The sequence below is a fragment of the Mugil cephalus genome, chromosome 16, assembly GCF_022458985.1.
Source record: "Mugil cephalus isolate CIBA_MC_2020 chromosome 16, CIBA_Mcephalus_1.1, whole genome shotgun sequence".
Taxonomy (NCBI): Eukaryota; Metazoa; Chordata; class Actinopteri; order Mugiliformes; family Mugilidae; genus Mugil; species Mugil cephalus.
In genome coordinates, this window is record NC_061785.1 from 22,280,944 (window position 1) to 22,303,220 (window position 22,277).

General features: G+C 40.6%; 1 long non-coding RNA gene across 1 annotated transcript; it reads right to left on the reverse strand.

Annotated features, from left to right (window-relative positions):
- Positions 1-3,281: 3,281 nt before the first annotated feature.
- Positions 3,282-20,096, reverse strand: LOC125022861. The gene is made up of 5 exons (XR_007114494.1): positions 19,852-20,096; positions 8,199-8,364; positions 8,002-8,112; positions 3,668-3,771; positions 3,282-3,491 (listed from the first exon to the last, which is right to left on the reverse strand). It is a non-coding gene; the product is annotated as an uncharacterized LOC125022861 (long non-coding RNA).
- Between the last annotated feature and the right edge of the window lie 2,181 nt (positions 20,097-22,277).

Here is a 22,277-nt window from a genome sequence, read left to right on the forward strand (position 1 = left end):
TAGGTATGTAATCATCCGTGAAAGCAGCAACTCCCAGAAAGTCAACAATGTAGAGCTTTAATTAGAAAACACAATTTATGAGGCCTTCTCTGCCTCGTTCACTGTTTCCCACACATGCAGACACAGAAACACTCAACCACAGCTATCAGTTTTATTAGAAAAAATGAGACAGGGACTTTGTTTTAATGAAATGAACATTTGGCCAATTTCCAGTCTTTTTTTCATGTAGAATGGCGTGCATAGAGCTCGTTGCGTCACGTGGCTTTTTTGTTGACGCCACCATATTGGTAGGAAACTCTGAGGAAAGATGAATGGCGCCAGCGCTGATCCAAGCCATCAGAGTTTACTGCACTTTAAACAGATACAAAATGACCAGTACAAGGCAAAACTCAACAAATTACATATCACAGACTTATCATGCCCCAAGTGTGCTTTTTTGAGCATTAAAACAGCCAATGGTTCCTAGTCTGTAGTATCTGGACGTATAGAACTACCTCATTACCTTTCCTTCATCCTACTCTGGAGTGACTGAAAACATACAATAGCCTGGAGGAATCCAAATGGATCCAATCAGGCTTCCTGATGCACGTCCAGTTTTGGAGTTTGTCGGCTAAATACAGCCATAACGGCAGCATAATGTAAGGGGCTAATCACTGAGCTAAATAGTCTCTGTTATATGCCTTATCTTTTATGACATTAGCACTGTTTAAATGAATGTCTAAATGCACCACAACATACACAAAATTAAAACATATACAAGACATTACACTTGGAAAATGCAAGTCAAGACATTACGCCAGTCAAACCCATTTCTTCTCAGTGCTCCGTTTTCTCATTTTATTGCCATCTTGCAGGATCTTTGGAAATCCTATAAAATGATTTCCACTTTGCTTGTCCCTGACTATTCTGGCATCCTGGGGCACGAGAGCCCCAGGTTAATTAGTTAGTTGATCGCAGTTGTCAACTGAATAGTTATTAGAGAAGTGCACTTTCCTGCCAATATGGTGGTGTTGTGATTAACGGCGCAGAGCGATGTCAGCTCCCGGAGCTCTATATAAGCCCTACAGCAGTGTGCTGAATGACTGAAGACAATCACATGTAGCAAACTAGTTTACCTCTTCCATCTATTACAGACTCTGATATCCAAGGAGGGTGGAGGGCCCAAACTAACCGTGATGCTGTAGGTTAAGCCAAAGGGATTTATTTCAATATAGCAAACCAACACAAAGCATTTACAGAGACAATGTTCAGGAAGTGGCTGGTGGCAGAGTCAACCCTACCCAATGTGGTGCCCGAGGCGAGATTTTATATGGTGCCCCCCTTAATATAAGATTTACACATGCTCAAAAACGAACAACATTGCTTTTACCATTGTGTTTAATTAAAAAAATCAGAGATACAATACAAATATCTTTATCGCCGGGGGGGGGGGGTTAGTTTGGCCCATCCACTAACATGAAGGGGGAGCTTATGCTTATGCAGCCAGTCACCAGGGAGAGCTCTACTTTGACTTCACTTTTGAAGAACTCCTTCGTTATTCATCTTTATGTACAGTCTCTGGTGGAGATATGTATGTAGAGAACAAGAATTCCGGTGACTCTCTCCTAGTCTTTGCTTATCAGCTACATAATGGCTAATCGTGTTGACGAGTCAAAGCTCTCACATGTGAGACATGATACAAATGATGGTATACAAGATTAAGGAAACAGTGCAGTCACCTTTATTATCGAGGGAAATATAAACGTGAGAAAATATAAAAGTTGCACTCATCATTATGTGTGCAAATGACAGTCTTCCTTGTTCTTCTACTCACTGCTGCTATCACAGGTAGTTTCCCCAAAGGAACAACGAAGCAATTTCTCCTGAGAAAAATAACACCCCAGACTGTGCAGTGATGGATTATGGCTTCAGACTGACGAGAACATCTGTCAGTAGGACATTTGATGGAATTTTGATGGAGCCAGTGACTGAACAGGACCACCGAATATTAAGCCGAATCCTATTTCTCACAGCACGCCGTGTGCTCTGAACAACAGCACTGTTCGGTCAGATGATGCACAGAAATGATCGAAATCCTGTTTTAATGCACAGATTGCACATTTTGGATTGCACATCCTAAATAGCTGCATTTAAAAATGTCCAGTTTATGAACTACATTAATGTTGGTGGACACGGTCACAGGGTCACCCAGTTCAAATCTTCAGACCAGCAGGAAACAGCTCGAGTAAATCGATGTCAGTGTAATGAAAATGTGATGCAAGAATGAGAAACCTAACGCCCAAATGCTCCAACAGAGGAAAAAGCAGGAGAGGCCATCTATACAGATTTTACTGAGAAAATGTAAATGTAGACAAACCACTGCAAGAAAACACTGCCATTTAAATGAGCTCTTTGAGAGAACATTGGATATAGTTGAAAAAGAAATATTCACACCCAGCTATGCATAGATAGTTGTGAATAATTAATATTCATTGAAAAGGAGCATGCTATTAAAAAGTTGTTTGTGTGGTGATTCCCATGATTTAATGTTAGCAATGCAAAAATCACTGCTTTTCTTTTTTTTTTTTTTTTTCATTAGTGTGCTCATCTAATGAGTGATTGCGATGCATTCTGAGGTTGATGTATTCTAAATGCCTGCATCTCATTAGTGTTTCTCATTAGAAAGTGTGATGTGTTATGCTGGGGCTGCTGCTGCTTCAAGACTCAGCTCATGAGCCAGAAAATCTTACCAGGAGCCACTGCTTCTTCAATGATGCTTCAAAAAATAAAAAAAAATAAAAAAAAGACCTGACACTTTGAATTCCTACTGAGGTTTGTTGATTTTATGCATTTCCAAGGAAGTTGGCATTCAAGCCTTATTTATTTATTCTTTTGTCACGACTAGACTGTTTCAATACTAAAACAAAAAAGCAAAGAATAAGTACATACTAGTACACGCTTTTCCTTAAATGTGGATTGACCACCAGTAAATGCAATGCCTGGATGTAAAAATAGTGTCATATTTTAAGCATTTAAGTAATGCTGAATGTATTAACCATTTATTATTTAGTAGATGGTTGCAGTTTGAAAGCAGTTGTCTATCCCAGCTGTCACTGGGTGAGAGAAGAGGCAAACCCTGGACAAGTCCTTCTATCACAGGGCTAAAGCAAAAAAGATAATTCAATATTTAACAATAATTAGCCTAACATTACTATAAAATAAATAAAGTACCTATAGCATAGTCCTTGAGGAAACATTTTAACTGTAATTTCTTGATATACATTAATTAAAATGGCATGATAATGGACAATGAACAATTCAATATCAAAGGTCATTTCTAATACTATCCTTTAGTATTTAGACGGACCCTTTTGTGAGTAAAGCAGAGTGACTGCGAGCATGAGAATAAGAGGAAGTACGGACAGAAAAGTGGTTAAAGGGCATGCGTGGAATACTTGTACCAGCTAATATGCAGGTCCCAATCACAGAGTGGTTTTATTCCTTTCCTCAAACTGGAGAGAAAAAAAAGAATCGATCAAAAATGGGATCTTGAAGAAGAGCACCTCTGTCCAAGTAATGAAACAAATGTTTGTGCGCTATGAAGCACACGCTGATGTGGGACTGGTTTCTGAGAAAACATCTAACAACAAACCACGCATAAGGAAGTTCAACATTATGATTTGTTTACCTTTGACATCAGCACACCCCCAGTTGGTGTTTGCTTTCTAGACAGCCCCTGCCAGCTGTTTCGTCTTGCAAAGTTCATGCAGCTGCAGCCTCGGCTTCTCTCCGCTGGAAGACAGCAAGACATGTGTACTCACCTTAAAAGTTGCCATTTTTGCTGTGAAAATGTAGTTAGTTTGAAATAAGGTCACGAGACAGATTTTGAGAAGCATCTACAGCATTCAGTCGAAGCTATTTGCAGTTCTTCTGAGAACTGCTTTCTGCTTTCATCTCTGTCGAGGCCAACACATAAAATTCATCAGTAATGCCAATTTAGGAAAAAGCAGATTTCACCGTCAGCCACTTGAATCTGTTTGCTTAGAAAAGTGTCAGTATGTCTCCCTGTCTACACCACCCAAGTCTGCAGAAAACTCTAATGGAGTGGCTGCTATTCCGAGTGAGTGCGATTAAAATGCATCTGCTTTGCATCCATTAACTTTTTCTTTTTGTTGTTAAGTTAAATGTTTCCCTGCCAACCTGCAGCTAGAAGTGATTTTATCTTCTCTCCTTCTTAAGGTAAGTAAAGTGTTGTCTAAACCTATTCTACAAACTGTACATTTCTGAAAGCTTGGGAGAATTTATTCTACATTTCCATGCTCCTAAACAGACTGCAATACACTATGCTCATTTAAAATTATATAAATAAACAAGAGCCACACAATACATTCATTAACATGGCTCCCAGCTCATTGTAGTTTGTGCAACCTCAAATATGCGTATCAACTATTTATGCCGCTGCTGCATACACTGCGGTACACAGTATTTATTATGTATGAGGATAGCACTGTTGCCCTGAGTGTTGGGTGAAAATAATCACACATGCATTAAAAGACAGATGCATTGAAAATGATTAATTTACAGCACAGTTTGATGTGCTTGTCCACACTGTGATCTGCAGAGGTTTACGTTGTTACCTTCCAGAAGCCACCCACTGAATTAGCATCCTTTCAGGTCGTCCCGCCACTCTTGTGGTGACGGGCCCTGCAGGGAGGCTCCTTGAAGCTTACAGCAAACTGTGTGCATGTCTATCAGCCAAAGCCTGTCTGGTTGAGTCACACATCTAAGCTAACACACATGAGTGTCACCACCAGCTGTAAAGCCCACAGGACGCAGGCAGGCTAATACCGTTGTCAGTCAAACAAATGCTGCCATCAGTCCAAGCGCAATGTGTTCAGGAGGGCTAACCGCCTCTCCTCTCAAACACAGATTAGCGTGAGGGAGGGTAGAGCACTGACAGGAGGGTGTTTAGAGAGAGCGAGTGTTACAGACACAGTATGTAGTCTTCAATCTAGCCTCCAGATAACTCTTGTTCTGAGAAATGAGCCACTAATAGCTGCTATATCCAAGACAGAATGAGTGGCTCATGGACGAACTGAACTTTACAGGAACATCGTATGACAAAGTAGCAGAGGACTGCAAAAGACACCTGCACCTGCACCATGAGTCATGATGTGTAGAAACATTAATAGACTGTGTTGTTTTTTTCTGCCCAACAAATCAGGCAAACAATGTGCATAGTCTACACCATACTAAATAGATAGCACAGTCATACTCAATTCTTATCAGAATATGAGTCGAGTCTCGTAACACTCCATTTGGATTTCATCATGAGGCAAGTTTAAACCAGAGAAAAGAAATACCTCTCCACACAATTAGATAGTCTTACAACCAATCAGAGCCACTCTGTGGTAAATAAATTCAATTCCACAGCACTCAATCACTACATAAATCTGGCCCAGTCTATATATTTGATTTTCCTGGCAGATCTTTGCAGCAGCCTAATTATTTCCCAACACAAGTTTCCACTAAAAAAAATATGTTGGCAGGGAATTAGCAGGCTGCACCCCAACAGCTGTACCACTGAACGATATTACCAGTATGCTTGTAACAACGACATTAACCAATGTTAGGAGGCTAGGATTTAATGCCAATGCTAGGTTTCTAACCAAGCATTAATTACCACAACTTAACTGAAGAAAATCGAGAAGGTCGCTTGATGCCGGCTCCAATGGACTCCCATTTCAAATGCATCACTTTTTCTTTTTTTTTTTCACATAATGCCATTATGTTCTCATTTAACTCGACGTATCGTAAAGTATTGGTAAGATTTCCAAAGGTGCTTTCACATTACAGACCTGCTCGTGTATATACCCATACCCAGGCTATATTCTACAGGTTGAATTGATGTCTCTTTTCGGTTTCTTTAACATGAAATCCATTCATGCCACGCAATGTTTACATCTGTCTTATTTGATTTTCAGTATGACAAAAAGTTAAACGCATGAGACCTGGAGCCAGATCCATCTCTCTGAATCCCTATTTTACCTCAAGACAAAGGTTACAGCTCCTCACATTTCAGCATACACTGGGAAAATACATATATATATATATATATATATATATATATATATATATATTATATATATATATATATATATATATATATATATATATATATATGAAGAGATTTACCCCGATCTTTGTCTTCCTAATTGGCCAAATCCTCAACTAATTGCCTGTCAGCCAGTTAAAGCATGTGATATTTGACACACAGAGGTTGAGAAGAAAAGGATGGATGAATGGATGGATAGGGAGAGGGAGTGGGAGAAACTCTGAGGATGAGCTACAATGTTTCCATCTTGGCTGCAGATTAAGCTCGTAGACGGACTCTGACAGTCTGCCTAATAAAAGGACACTAAATGGAAATACACTCGGAGGCTACGTCGAGGGTGATTGGAAAGCAATTACTGTCCTCACCCTCTCATACAACTCGCATATCTAAAAAGAATCACTGTAGCATCTTCTAAAGAACCTCTTCTACTGATGTTTTCTCAGCCCTTCTCCCTCTAATTTGTCAACCTCGCCATTTTCTTCTCCTTACCATTTAGTTCAATCCCCACTCAGTTTTTTACTGATACATGTGATGTTGAAACAGTCTCTCTCTTATCTCTCATCGTCAAATGCACTTCAGTTTGTAAAAGAGAAAGCACAATAACGAAGTCTGGCGGAAGAGAAAGGATTGTTCCAGCTCTAGATGAAAGGCTACTTTCATTTTGTCCTTTATAATAGTGAGCAGAGGGGCTGAAGATTTTTAGTTTAAGGACAAGTTTAATAAGGACAAGACAAACTACAACTATTGCGTTCCTCTGCGCCCCAGTAGCAGTACAAGTGTCTCTGGGTGGTTTGTGGGCTTAATTGCCTTAATGAGCCACAACTGGTAAGGTGTGAATAAAGGCATGGCCGAGGAGGACTGAGAAGACACCACTGAAGTCCAGACCATGTCTTTACTGTTTTTTCTTTATGTAAATGAATGAAATAAACCTTTAGATTTTTGTAACTGTGCGATCTGTCTCCACTTTATTTTGCAGCCAGTGCATCAGTACATAACATCATCTCCTCTGACTTGTCATCCTGTTACAATTCAGTTCTTGTAGCTTGGTTTGAGGACATATTAGTAAGAATGTATCACTTCTTTAAGGTTTAACAGCATTTTCTTGGACAGTGTGACCTCTTTGACATTTACAGCTTTAATACTGCACCCCTTCAGATTCACCTACATACAAATAACCAAATTTGTGGTATTGGGTTTTCCAGAAAGACTGTTTTCCTAGTGATTCAGATTCAAATTTAGCAACATAAAAGTTTCTATTACAGTGAAATTTTAATTGGACAATTCTCTTCTAATGCTTTAACTAAACACTTCTCTATAATAAGCAGAGACAGCTGGAGCTTGGCTTTAGTTTTGTTCTTGTTAGGTGTCAGATGTGCAGTCAACATAGAGCTGCACTGATCAGTTCTGTTTTGTGGCCAGTAGTACAGTTACTACACAACAGTCACGGCGGTTCCTTACCTTATATCTTTCAGTTACTTGTAATTGCCTGTGTTCCTTCCTCTGTGATTATTTCATCCACCCTAATTGGTCTAACTTGTGTCTTTATCCATCATTAGATTTTCCTTTGAGTTTATCTGGGTGTTTTTCCTCATGGTTCCTTGTCTGCGGTATTGGGTGATATTTTTGATATTAGGATCTTGAATCATTTGGATTACACTGTCTCACATTGATCACATTATTGATAGTGTGTGCCCTGCATTTGGATTGTTTAATCGGGTAGAGAAAGGCAGGGCAACAGGAAACAAGAGTGACAGAACTCCTGGTTGGAAACAGAAGGCTGAGATGATTTCTATGAGGTAGAGTAGACTCTGTACTGGGAAGTGAGGCAGAAGAATGCTTGAAAATCTCACATGCCAAAGAACAATCTGTCAAAGGAGAGAGTGTGGAGCTGGTGAATACATGCTGACCTGATTGCAGAGGATGAGCAGCAGCTGCCTGCACAGGTGAGCTGAGATGATGAGGTGGGCTAGCAGGCTGAGTGGAGCAGAGGCGGAGTCTGAGTGTTCTGAGTTCTGAAACTGGGATAGTTTACAACATGTTAGCAACATGTACAACTTGCACATACCTAGCAGTTAGCACTTATTTAGAGTTATCTTCGTGTCACCTATTAACAGAGATGCTCATGGTCTTGTTGTGGAGCTCTCTTGAAGATAAGGCATGTTGTCTAAGATGACAGTTTGGCAATTACAAACTGAAGCCATTCTGCTGCTCGTCCTCCTCTTGAAGCTTGTTTGACAGATGGTGCTTTTTTTTTTATAAGCACGTTCGACCTAAAGATATTATAACATGCATTAGAAGTTTACTTCTAAAAGCACAGAGAGTTTATTCAGTTTGTGATATTTGAGCTCTAGTGAACCTTCTTTCCTCCCCATCTGCATCGCCCTCTCCCTCGCTCTGACCTGAAGCGCAACATAACAGAGGCAACAGGGCCCTGACCTGATTTTCTTTATTGCACTGTAATACTGCCAAGTCCCAGAGAGCAGTCTCCTGTATTACCATGTCATCACTTATTCATGACAGTCTCCAAATACAGTGTCGGGATCCACTCCCGCGAGATTCACACCCTGAAAATTCAACATCCACACAAAGAAGCACACTCATATCGGTTGCCTGGGGTCCAAGACACAACAGGTGGGTCTTGCTTATTATACAGTGTATATCAGTTGGAATGGGTATATCACATTAGGGTTTTGATTCTACAAACAGGCTTAGAGCTGCTCCGGAGGTTTTGAAAACATTACTTTCTGAGGTAGGAAGCAGTGGGAGGAGCCATAAAAGTTTTTGGTGTGCAGATAAATGATGGTAATATGAACAATACTGGGCAGTGGGAGTGGTGCTGAACAATGAGCAGTAATTATAACAATCATAAAGATACATTTTTATGATGGCAATAAAAAATGTATGATGGATGGTGGAGAAAGTGAAGGTAAATGATGATGAAGATGAACGCGGTGATGATGCGGGATGTTGAGCATGGATGAATAGCATAGATGGAAGACAAATGACGACCATCACAGTGAAGGTGGAAATGATGAGAAAGCTCATGCAGAGGACAAATGATTTTTAAAAAGAAAAATAAATGTATACATATACTCCAGATAAAGCGGTAATTTATGAGGCGGGGAGGATCCCAGTCGTGTGGTGTTGAAAAGGTCAATAACATTTGTTACATATCCAATAACAAAAGACTGCTTGCATCACATATTAGCAGTCATAAGCTGTGCATATGCTCCTTGTTTTGGTCTGTTTACATTTCCTGGGGGAGCTCACTTTACTCCCACATCTTCCTCTGACTGATAATACTAATATTAGTTTAACTTCTCTTCCCCCTTCTAAACAATATATGGCCACTATGATTATTCCACAACAACAGCGGTGCTTTGAAAGCCAGTCAACACTCAACAAGGATTGTTATGAAATCTATTTACATGAGTGTCAGGGTGCATTAGAGCGATAATTTTAGAGTGGGTATTGGAGCGGGAATCATTTCAGAGCATCAGCTCTGCTTCTCGCAGTAAACCTAAGTATGTGAAGACAAAGATGGATTGTCTCGTCAGGAATTACATGGCTTTCAAACTAACTGCTGGAATGTTTTGCAGTGTAATCGAGGGGCAAAGTAAAGTGAGGCAGCTGGCCTTACTTTTTTAAACACTATGAATAAATGAAGAGTGGGATAATCAGGGACTGAGCAAAATGGACACAATCTGTATGGGAGCAAGTGGGGCTGGAGCAGGCTGCCATTTAATAACAGCTACAAGTAAAAGGCAAAGAACAGAATGAAAGGACATGGCATATTAACAAAGAATGCCGTCACTTTATCTGGATCTTTGCTCTCAATCTCTGTTTCCTTGATGTCAAAAGGGTACAGTGCCATGTTGGTTATTAAAATGCCTCCTTTGTCCTCTTTGTGACTCCTGAATATGAATGAGGGGAAGATGCCGAAGCACATTAAGTATTATCTTCTGATGCACAGCAGGCATCATAAGAAAAGTAGTATTACCTCAGCATCTGTGCATTAAAGGTCCCATATTATACATTTTTTCAACAATTTCATATAGGTGTTCATATCGGAGTTTTCCAAGTGTATTACCCCAAATTTAGCCTTGTTCCTGAATTTCAGCCATGTATAACTACACTAAGGCCCCGTTCAGGCCTGGTGTTAACATGCATCCTGAGTGATCAGATCACAAGTGGGCAACTTACAGTAAATGCCTGTGTATTTGAGACTGGAAGTGATCTAGTTGTCTTGTGATCACATTGAAACACAGTGAAGCATGGTGGAGGTTCATTGCAAGTTTGGGGCTGCATTTCTACAAATGGAGTTGAGGATTTGGTCAGGATTAATGGTATACCATCAGGGCCCCATCAGGTATGGCTGGCCCCAAATTTATTCTGCAGCATGGCAAGGACCCCAAACATACAGCCAAGGTCATTAAGAACGATCTTCAGCATAAAGAAGAACAAGAAGTCCTGGAAGTGATGGCTTGGCCCGCACAGAGCTCTGATCTCAACATCATGGAGTGTGTCTGGGATTATATGAAGAGACAGAAGGATTTGAGGAAGCCTACTATTGTCTGTTAATTAGTTGAATGTTTTACATTCTGTCCTTGTGGTATACATACTTGGTGAAGAACAGGGAACCAGAACAAGGTCCAGAGTGCAAATATCTGTCTGTTAAATAAAACTAAAGGTAAAACTAAAGAGGACAGGGAAAACAATCAAAGAGAAAACACAATAAGTCAACATTTGCACAGGTATAAGAAACATGCGAAAGTAAAGAAAACAAACTTCCAAAGTCAAGCGAGAACAATCTATAATAAAATCCCAGCTGAATAAAGGTACAGAAATGTAAATAAAAATAAATTCAGGTCAGAATGGAGATAAATACATTTTGAGCTTTTGGTGAGTGATAGACTCCAGAGTTCATTATGTTTCCACATTATGTAATAGTATCTCTCTCTCACACACACACACACACACACACACACACACAAACAAACAGCAGTGTTCATGGTTCTGAAAGTCTTATTTTCATAAGACTTTGACTGGCTCAAGAACATTTCTAAACAATATGAATGGTAGCTTGATTTACACGAAGTGCAAAAAAATCACCTCATCAGTTTATCCATTAATTGTGGTCTTATAAGCTGTTAAACAATTATAGCCTATCAATTAGAAAACAAAAACCTTTGTTGTAATGTGTGAAGCAGGAAGGTAGGACCAAAATTCAATGAGCGGGAGACAGGAAACAAATGAACTGTAATGACACTAGCACATAAGAAAGGTCGCTGTAATTAAAAGTCGGGGGAATACAAAAAGTCCAAACAAAGCCCAAGCACAAAGGTAATGCTACGGAACTACCTAGAAAAAGTAACAAAATCAAAATTCCATGGAAAACCAAAGGGGAACAAAAACACCAGGCAAGAGAAAAAAAGAAAAGAAAAAAAACCCCAAAAAGCTGAACAGACGAACTGACTAGAAAAAAGGGAAGACAATGAACAATATTTACATGATGGACAGCAGAAACTAATGAGGAGTGGCGCACGCAGCCATAAGACTCAGTGAGACAGGTGAGCATAATGATAGAGACGGCAAAAGCAGGAAGTGAAACTAACTTAAATTGTACCCAAACACAATATCATGACATGGCGTGTGTCCATGTGTTTGTGTGTGTGTAGATTCAGGCTTTGCGTCGCGTTAATTGATTTCCCAAATCTGTTGATATGTAAAACCACGGGAAAACTCCTTAAAGGTCTTAAAGTTTCCTTTATTTTTATCTTTTGATGCCAAAATATAATTATATTACTAATTATATGATCCAATATTTGTATTTGTACACACATACACCTGAGCAAAAAGAAAACCCCATGATGAAACGTTGGATAATTTGAAACCATCATGTGATATTGTCAACAGGCCAGTGTGTAGTGAGAACGTCAGCGCTCAAAAGTGGAGGTTATAAACAGAAACGGACATGTGGTGTTAAATTTAGTAGATTAAGAACTGGTAACCAGTAGATTAAGAACTCCAAAGAGTAGATGCTGAGCAAGATAGTTATCTGTTGTTTACCTTAGTAGTTGCGACTACCCGAGAGACATGCCAGAGACATGCGGCAGTGGTGTATTTGTGTCAATAAAAAAATTTGAAGGAGCGGCTGCTAGGATTTAGGAACGGGGACCCGCCGCTCCTAAATGAATGTAGAGAAAACACTGCGTGGGTGTCGCATAACTTTGTTTTTGTTCTGTTTGAGCTGCCCTTAACTATGGTTCCGGCATAATATTTTCTGACAGTATTCAGGAAAAGTTCAATGTACAACGATCAATTAATTGTGGTGCTTAATACCGCGGTTAATTGTGAAATTGAGTAATTGTGACATCCGTAGTGGAAACCAATGTTGAACTTATGCTGGCTCAGATGCATCAACATGAAGAGAAAAGAGACGCTGTAAATCAGTCTGAAAATAAAGATTTCCATTCAACCTTCCTCTTCTCTGCATCACAGTGAAATCTCAAGGCACACCTGAGCTCATTCAAGGACAGCAAAAAAAAAAGAAAAAACACACACTCTAAAGCCTCTCTCGCCTTTTCCTTGAAGTCTGAAGCATTGACACCGAGACAGCACACATTCTACACTTCCTTTAAAACAAAGGAAGATAAAAGGGCGTGTAAACGTGTGCTTGGCTTTGCTTGAGTTGCCTCTTGACGTATGAACATGTCTACATGTTGGCAGCTTTGCTAATTGTTCCACGTGTAAATGTGGAACAATCAATGGCTAAAGGACTAATACACAGAGCGTGTCAGATAAGAATGCACTGAATTCTCTCTTCTGAGCATCTCTGGGCCTTTTGTTTCTAACTCACCCCAACTTGCTCAAATTGGCCAAAGTGAAGCTAAAATTTACGGGATAAGGGCAGGGCCATCTCGCAACTTTGGAGGTAGTGTATACATTGTACGGTCCAAGAGTGGAGTCATCACTGGAGTTATTAGTGATCAGCCACACTCTCACCAGACTCACTCGCGTTTGTATTTAATTAATACTGTGCTCTGTCTATCTCCACCAGTTTTAAAGAAATATTGGATTATACATTGTACTCATTTATTTATTTTATTTTTTCCATATTCTGATGGGCCTAAGGACCGCTTTGCAGAGCAGTTGGTATGGCAACTGGTAGACTCCATGATGTCACATCTTGTTTTATAGTGTTAAATTACTAAAGTGGACACATGAACAAGCATCAGCAGTACATTATCTACTGAAAATGACAGAAACCATCCTTAAATTGTATGTATACTTCAGTGTTTTAGTTCGGCCCAGGTCCCATCCACTAACATGGAGGATGTTGAGTTTATGATCTATACTGCAGCCAGCCACCAGGGGGAGCTCCAAATGCTTTGGCTTCACTTGTGCAGTCATCCATCTTTAGCATACAGTCTGTATTTAAAGGTTGACACAAGTCCAATTCTCTGTTCCTGACATGAGAGGCAACATCACAGTTGGACTTTATTACCAGTATAGTGGTACCGTACCACAACTCCTGACTACTAGGAAATATTCAAAGAGGTTGAGTATGAGTGGAACAACTAGGACAACTAGGCAGATATTTACCAACATGTGAGCCACCACACCCATAATTCTGCATATAACTGGGATCTTAAGTTTTGAATTTAGCTTGCAGTTAGATTAGATAGCCATTAGATAGCCTACCATGATTCATAAGCAAATATCGTGCATAGTTCCTAGACTGTAATAAGCAACTATTATAAAAAATAAATAAAATAAAATAAAAAATTCTTAGATTACTAATCTCCCTACTAAGTTTTAGCATTTTTCGCCTTGAGAAATGTCCTGTGTGGCTTGAGAGCGTGTGAACTTGTTGAAATGCGTGTGACTTGAGAGCCCTAACATTAAGCCTCGAGGGATTTTTGTACCAGACCGTGAACATTTTCTGTTTAAAAGTGGACATTTTAAACATGGAGGTCTAAGGAGGCTCACTAACCTTTGCAGCCAGGCCAAAGTGGTCATTTCAGCATTTAACACTGCGGAGGTTGACACTTGACACATTAAAGTGAATAATTATGTTATTAGAAATTGTCTGGTCGTACTGTGTGCCTAGTAGTCATGTCAGAAATGAAAAATAGTTCTCAGAATGTCTTTGGTAAATTGCTATATACATACATATTTCCTGTGTGAATGGTGTGCCATTACCTGATAACAGTCATAATACACCACTTTAAGACAACTTTTACCTGTTGCTATTCATGGTAGAAAAGTCTGCTTAAGGCTAGCCTATAGTTCCTTTTTCAAACGTGTACCAGTAATGGGGGATGTTGGAGGGTTACAGATACATGTGTGTTCAACTTAGCAGACAGAAAGGAAAATGCAACATAAGGGTAACCGACAGAGCAGGCTTCTTGTTTGATGAAACTACCCTGCGTGGCTCTTTGTGTAGGCTTTAACATAGGCTAGGTTTTGTGATTTCTGTTGACACTGCACTTTCCCATACCAACTCTATTATGTTACGAATGAAGAAGAAAGGTTATGATTTGTGTTTCAGCAGTGACCTTGGTCACTTGCAGCAAATGTCCCACACTGTGACAGTGTGGTGCTTACGTATAATCTGGTGCAGCTGGCAGACCTCAGGTGTCGTAAACTGTTTGCTTGCAATGCCTTGGCCATCTCATCTCAAAACCAATCTATCACAGGGCTAACACAGAGACAAACAACCGTTCACACTCACACTCACACCAAGGGTCAATTTAGAATCACCAATTATCCTAACGAGCATGTCTTTGGAGGTGGGAGGAAACCTGGAGTACCTGGAGAAAACCCACGCAGACACAGTGAGAACATGCCAACTCCACCCAGAAAGACCCGAGCTGGAGTCAAATCTGGACCTTCTCACTGGGATGCATCAGTGCTAACCACAGACCATAAAACATACACAGTTCTGACAGTATAGCTGAGCTAGGGAACACATTATAGTGAATTCCATTGCAACAATGCCTATACAGTGATAAAGTGCTAGTGCTGGAAATGTATTTCCAGAGGTCTATATGAAGTGGCAATTGTGCATATAAGTACTGTTTCTATTGCAAAATGCTCGGTAAAGTGTAAAATTCTATTGTTGAATGTCCATAATAAAGCGCTTGAAGTGTAGGTCCTTCAGCGTTTGGTAAGCAGGTGTGCTGGTGCTGATCTCTAATTGTTGCTTCAGATTGTCCACAGGGCGCATCACTCTGCAAAACTAATGTTGATAATCAAGCTGCATGAAAAGCGATTCAACCACCCCAACCTGGCTGATCAATTGAAGTTCGCTTTCTCAACCGGACTTCCACTCAGAAACATGTTTTATGACGTTCACTAAGCTGAGACCTGTAAATGGCTTACTGCATGTTAAGCTTAATTCTAAAATGCAAGCCTTTTCTTGCTTTACAGCGCTCTGTGTGAATTTCTTACTTTCACTTTGAAGTGAATTCAGCATCATCTTTAGCAACACTCCTAGTCTGACATTAAGAAGCTCTACGTGGCATTTACATAGACTCGTTCTAAGAGCTGCTTTGTAAAGCATTTGTAGAAATCCTCTCTGAAAGCCCTCTTAACATCTGAGATTGATTGTTAGGGCCCAGTGCAGACCTCACCTCTAACCTTACACTGCCTTGATCATTATTGCTCAATTGAGGCATATTTTTTGCCTCCAAATCAAATTTATTTGAACATTATTATTACACTTGTATTTACAGAATAGTATTCAGCCACCATGTATCAGTAACAGCTATGAGAGAGCGGTGCACCAGAGACCTCAACCCAAACCAACATTGCCACCTGTTGTTCAACAGGTGCAAGTACCCGCTCTCAGGACCCAGTAATCGGTTCAATGTAAACGATATCCACTGATAAACGCTTTGATTGTGAGTAATCTTCATCTAGTTGTCAACATGATGGTGCAGCCTCAGGAAGGAACTGAATCTCCAAGTGTGGTTTGCTCCAGACGGTCACATGACACTACTGAAGACTGTATGCATGCAAGAGAGCAGGCATCAGTCAGAGTGGAGTCCAGTACTTCATGAATAACAAATAAGTGATGCCAAGCCAAACTTCAGACTTCCATCTGATTCCATCACTCACGTTCTACCTCTCGGGCTTCAAGTGCTGCAACAAGTGAGTGCCTTATAGGCATGTCCCTGCTGTGTCTAAAAAGCCCAGTCCAGGTCAAGTAAATACACGCTTGTTGAGAAATATTAGAGACAGGGCGGCTGGGGAAATCTTCTCTTTTTTAAAAAGAAGAAGGGAGTGAAAAAAGTGACAGAAAGCAGTAGGAGCACCCCAGGAATTATTGAGGAGCGTCTGTCAGTTTGTGCCTGCATCCTAAATAATGGATGAGATCCTCCAGTGAGATAAAAACCAAAATTCCATGCCGTTACAAGGACATAGACTGCCGTGAATACTAACTACTCCTGTGCGCTTTCATTTCGTTTACTGTGTGATCATGCAGGGCCCTCCTCGCCATCAGAGTGCCAGGCGCTAGAGTTGTGCATCACCTGCCTTTTGTGTGGGATCTCCTGCAATCTGATGAGCTGGCTGCTGCTCCTGCTGTCACATAATAAGTAGGGCCTTTCAGTCTTGATATTTCTTTATTATATATATCTGCAATCCTGTTCTCGTATTCCCTTCTTCATAACCCGGCTACTGTTTACTTATTTATACAGCAAGTATGAGGGATATATGGTAATTTACAAAGCATATAGTATACATTCTCTCCAGAGTTTTTATTGATGGTTGGTAGTTTGAAAGAGTTCCGACCTGGAGGTGTGCACTCTGCAAGAACTCTGCAGTATGTAGCACCGAAGATCGTTTACATATTAATAGTTCAGATTTTGTCCAGCATATCCCCCAAGACCCCGTTTCCCCATTGAACCTCTGCTTGGTATGCACTCACCACTCCTGAACTGGAGATGCCCACATTTCTTGCTAATTCAGGAGTTCCAACACACTCACCTGACTCTCATCAGCGAAGCTCTACAGAATTGAAAAATAAAAATTGATTTTATTCATTTTGAGAAACACCAATTTGAATAAAAGAAAATTATTTCATTAACACTTTTGCCTGTTTGTACCTGTTCTATCTCTCACTGAAATCCAACCCATTCTCATCCATTGTTAGCAGGCTGCTGAGCATGGCATGTGCACTGAAGGGTCCCCCAGTAACATTGCAATGCTTTATCTCTATTGCATCATATTTGGCAACTAACAGTTTAGAACCAGTTCACCCTCTGGTTTTCATTCTGGCTAAGCAGTTAAATTTGGAGATGTTTTCTAGTGCAAAAATATATATATATATTTATATATATATATATAGCCTCAGGCAAAATGAGTTCATGCTTGCCATTAAAACTAATGGTGTGTCCAATAGTCAAGTTGGGATCGTTCCCACAGCTGTTTCATCACTGTCCACCGTTTGTATATGGGGAAAGCTCGAAAACTGTTTGACATACAAAATGTCTGAGTAGGCTTTATCTGACAGGCTCAAACTGTGCTTATAATTATAACTGTGCAGTATAGCCTCCTCATTCACTTAAATGGGGCCAGCTCAGCAGCACAGTAGGGGTGTTGCTGCGCAGGGCTGCAGCAAAATGATGCAGACTTGTTAAGAAAAACGCTTTAAGCTTTCGGTGTGCGGTGTGTTGCCAGTCAGTTGGAGTGTAGCAGCAGGAATTCACCGGAATAACAAAAGCATAAACAAAGACAAAGACATTTCTGGGAGATCATTTTTGTACCATGATTAATTTACTTCCACTGTTTACCAATGTCTGAGTACTATTTCTGAAAACATGTGATCTTTGAAACTAATTTCACCTTTGAGACTGTGAATAGCACCAGGGCTGTGGACTCCTGTTGAATACAGTAGTTACGACCCCAATTGAAAGCACCATACTCCGAGCTCCCAGTGCTTGGCACTAATAGACGTAGATGAGTCATTGTGACTCTAAAGTGCATTGAGTACCAATAGGCTGAATTACACTATATAAATACAAGACCATGCAAGGCTGTCTAACCTTGTACAAAAACATAAGGAAATACAGGAAATACACATCCAGTACAACCCCTCAAATACACAACACAAGAAACACAAGCGTGCTTAAGCGCCACATGCAACGCATGTTCGAAGTCATTGTTTTGATGAAAGTTCCACACAATACAGGCAGGTATGATACAATTCAGAAGGAGCTGATATTAAAACTCTAGTGTTGCAAGTGTTAATTTTCCACCACATATCTATTGAGTGATGTTATCCTGACAGCACAGCATCACTCAACCTGTCATCCTGCTGTATGGGAGCATGGCAGCCAATAATACCAGTGTCAGTGCTATTGTTGTACAACCCCGGCCTCCTCCCACCACCACACACCCACGCACACACACATGCTTCAAGGCCACGCTGCTCCATCTATTCAGTGACTGACTAAGTGTTTTCTCTATCTCCTCTCATTTCTTTGTCTGCGGTGAAAACAAATGCAGCAGAAGAGCACTGTGGGAATCAGAAAAGGTGAAACCATGTCGCCAGTGTTACACAAATGGCCTCACAAGGCCAGGACAACACAGCCCAAGGAGTTGGTACATATCAGCCAGTGAAAACTTCAAGTAGAGCATGGCTGGAGTCATTTTTTGACAGGCAGAGAGGGAGAAAAATACACAAATGAAGGGAGGGGAGGAAAAATGTAACTATAATATTGCACACTGATGATTTATTATTTTAGAAAGAGCAGGAAAAATATGAGCAAGGGCTGGATTATTACGAGCACATTAAAATCATGTATAGGTTAGACTAGGTTTTCCTTTGTCTAATACAAAGCAGTTACAGGAGCCTTGTTTCACCTTAACTATTTCTAATACCAGTAAAAAATGCCCCCTCGACTCAGCTTTAAAACTGCAGGAAAACTGCATTAATATTATGGCGAGATTTAATGAGGGGCTGCTCTATGATTTGCCTTTGACAAAGGCTAAGCTGACAAGTCCCGCTGCCTATAAATGTAACAGTTACGCTGCAAGTTATTCACATTGTAAAATATTTTTTTATTTTCTGAGAAATTGTATTTTATAGACTGGCTGGGTGTCTGCCATTATTGGATGGGTGTAGATCAGCCTGAACACCATCAGGTCTCAAACAAAAAACTATAAAAGGTGAGAGTTTTGCCCACAAAGTCGACTGCAAGGTATTCCGTTACATCTCATAATGTGCCCCTGCACAGACAAAAGCCTTTTTACTCCAGGCATGTCATTACCACATTTTACCATGTCCTGTAACTCTTGTGACTGTGTAGAGTTACTTCAGAAAGTACTCAGACACCTTCCATTTTTGTTTTCATTAATCAGCAAGTAGTGACAGGAGCTTGAAAAGAGTAAACTGCCCAAGTCAAGGTGTGCAAATCATGTAAAGACCCAAGAAGAGTTGAAACGGGCCAACCGGGCATCCAGAAGCATTTCAGTTGAGAGTGTAGACTTAACATGAAAAGTTAAATCTACATATACATTAATACACAGGACGAGATGTTACGATCCCTTGTGCCATGATCTGAAGCAAAACTCCTTTAGAAGCCCAGTCCAAGTGGAGAACCGACCAGCAGACCAGTGGTCAGCTACTAACTAGCCTAGCCACCAGCAGTAGGTAAGAAATGATGAGAATGTGACCACACTCCAACCAAACATCTCTTCCTTCTGCCTATATCAGAAATAAGATACAACGACACAGCTAGCCTTACCTTAGCATGCTCCTCAGTCAGCGTCTTTCCTCCTTAGCCACAGCCACTCGCTCCGCAAATCCATGGCAGCCGACCTCCACTGGGCGCACCCGGACGCTCCGGCCTCGCTGCTCAGCTTCCGATGCCAACTCTGCGTATCTGTCTCTCTTGTGCTCATTCGCCTCTCAACTCTGTCTTCCCATAGGACAGTTAATTTCACAAAATACACTTTCCTTTCTATCTCGGAAAACAACAGCAAATCCGATCTTTTGAGGGACATGGCTATCTATTGTGGAATGCTCAGCCGACCATCTAAGTCGGACCTCAGCTCCCAGGCTCCGCCCACACTTAGCTGCCCCACTCTGTGCCTAATCCTCGCCGGTCTGGCCTTATCTCCCTCCTGAACAAACATAATATGCCTATTCTCCTTTCTAGCAGATGAGGAATTTGCTGCAATCCGTTTTTCCTCAATTGCAGCTGCTAAGCATTTCAGAACCTGGTTGAGATGCCAGGTTTATCTCCCTTGGGATATCTGTTTTGTTTCATGCAGGTGTAATTCATAATTATCAGGGTGTCTGGACCTTGTTCTCTAAAAAACCTCCAGTTGATTCAAAATGCCTCAGAGAGAGCATTGATGGGAATTAGCAGGAAAGGTCATATGAAAGGCTTAGCTCCATCTTATCTTAAAGGCCTTGTAACATCAAATCACATTCAGCGTCTCATATAACATGCATCATCTGTATTGGGAACTGTTTTTTGTATCATGTACAAAATACACACCCATTTACACATCAGACCCAAGCGCTGGGAACAATTCAGGGTGCAGTGTCTTTCTCAAGGACTTTTCAGCATGTGGTCTAATCCTGCCTGTACAGTTGTGACATATTTCCAGAAGAGTGTCACCATCTTCTCGCAGTGAGTGTGTAACATAATATCTTCTTTAATGTAACCAAGCGGATATTTGACACATCTGTACACTAGGTGCACACAATCTAAGTGCATGAGGCGCATATCACAGGGCTGACACCCATATGCTGCACTAATACAGTATACAAGCAAAGCAAGTAATACATGAAGCAGTATTGCTTTCTGCATGAAGCCATATGGTTAAAAGAAACACCGTGGACTGTGTTTCTCTGCGTCTTCTATCATCAGGCTACATGAAAGAATGATGAAACCTCAGCAACAAAGACACACACAGCTAGTATTTACAGTCATTCTAAGAGAACAAGTGTACTGTGTAAACAGAGTATCATATGGAATGTGCTGGCATTTACAAACAGCCACACTTTGTTTCTTGTCAGAGTAGTGTTAGTGGTGACTTCAGATTCAGTCATTCTGTCTCTCTCTTAAAGTTCTTAGCTATTTTTTTGGAAATGTCCCAAGGTTACTTAGGTACCTCAAGAAGAATAGAAAAGGTTTATATTTGTCTGTAAATTCAATTCAATTCATTTTTATTTATATAGCGCCAATAGCAATACAAATTGTCTCAAGACGCTTTACAAAAACCATCCTGAAACCTTGAGAGCAGCCTGAAGGCGACGGCAGCAGGAAAAACTCCCTTTAAACAGGAAGAAACCTTGAGCAGAACCCAGCTCATATGGAGGGACCCATCTGCCGAAGGCCAGCCGAGAAGAAACAGAGAAGATAGAGAGAAAAGAAGAACAGGAGAAACGAGATAAACAGACTTCTGTCATAGATACAAACATCAGACTGAAGGGAACACGCATAATCTAATAATACAAGATGATCTTATGTGACAGTTTGAGAGTATAAGAGGAATCATGGGCAGGTTGGAGAATTGTTCGTCCAGGTAGGACAGACAACTGCATCAATACAACAGTGAGTCAGACAAAAATGATGTTCTGAACAATTCTTCATGCAGCAGAATTGGTCTGGGTTGAATATTAACAGCAGACTTGTCCTGGTCCCTGTGCTGCCAACGTGCAAACGGTTATCATGACCTTTACACTCCGACAGAACACTGAGACTCTTGTGAATCTACTGCTGTAGGTTCAGCTATTATGCTGCCAGGGCCATGGCTGCAGTGAGATTAAAAAGCGCCAGCAGCAAACCAGCCTGTCCTGATTGCATCTATGCATAAACTAATAAAAAGGCTTAAAGCAAACTAGTGCTGTGAATTTATCCAAATGATACAAGGCTACTGTGATGATTCAAATAATCAAATTATTTTTAAGATGTTATAAAACATCAAAGTAAATGTAATTTCTTGCTATCCGCTTCAGCTGTCAGATGTTTTTCCTGTGTGGTTTGACTAATCACAAATGCATCCTTGAATGGGCTCAGCCTGTGCTTTTGAACACTCAGGGAACATGTTAGCATCAGGTCTGAACAAAGTCAGTGTCTTGCAGCTCATTCTTTACGTTTTACAGTCTGCTGCTTTAAAAGATATGAGGCTCAGCCTCACTCTTTTTATCAGACATGTT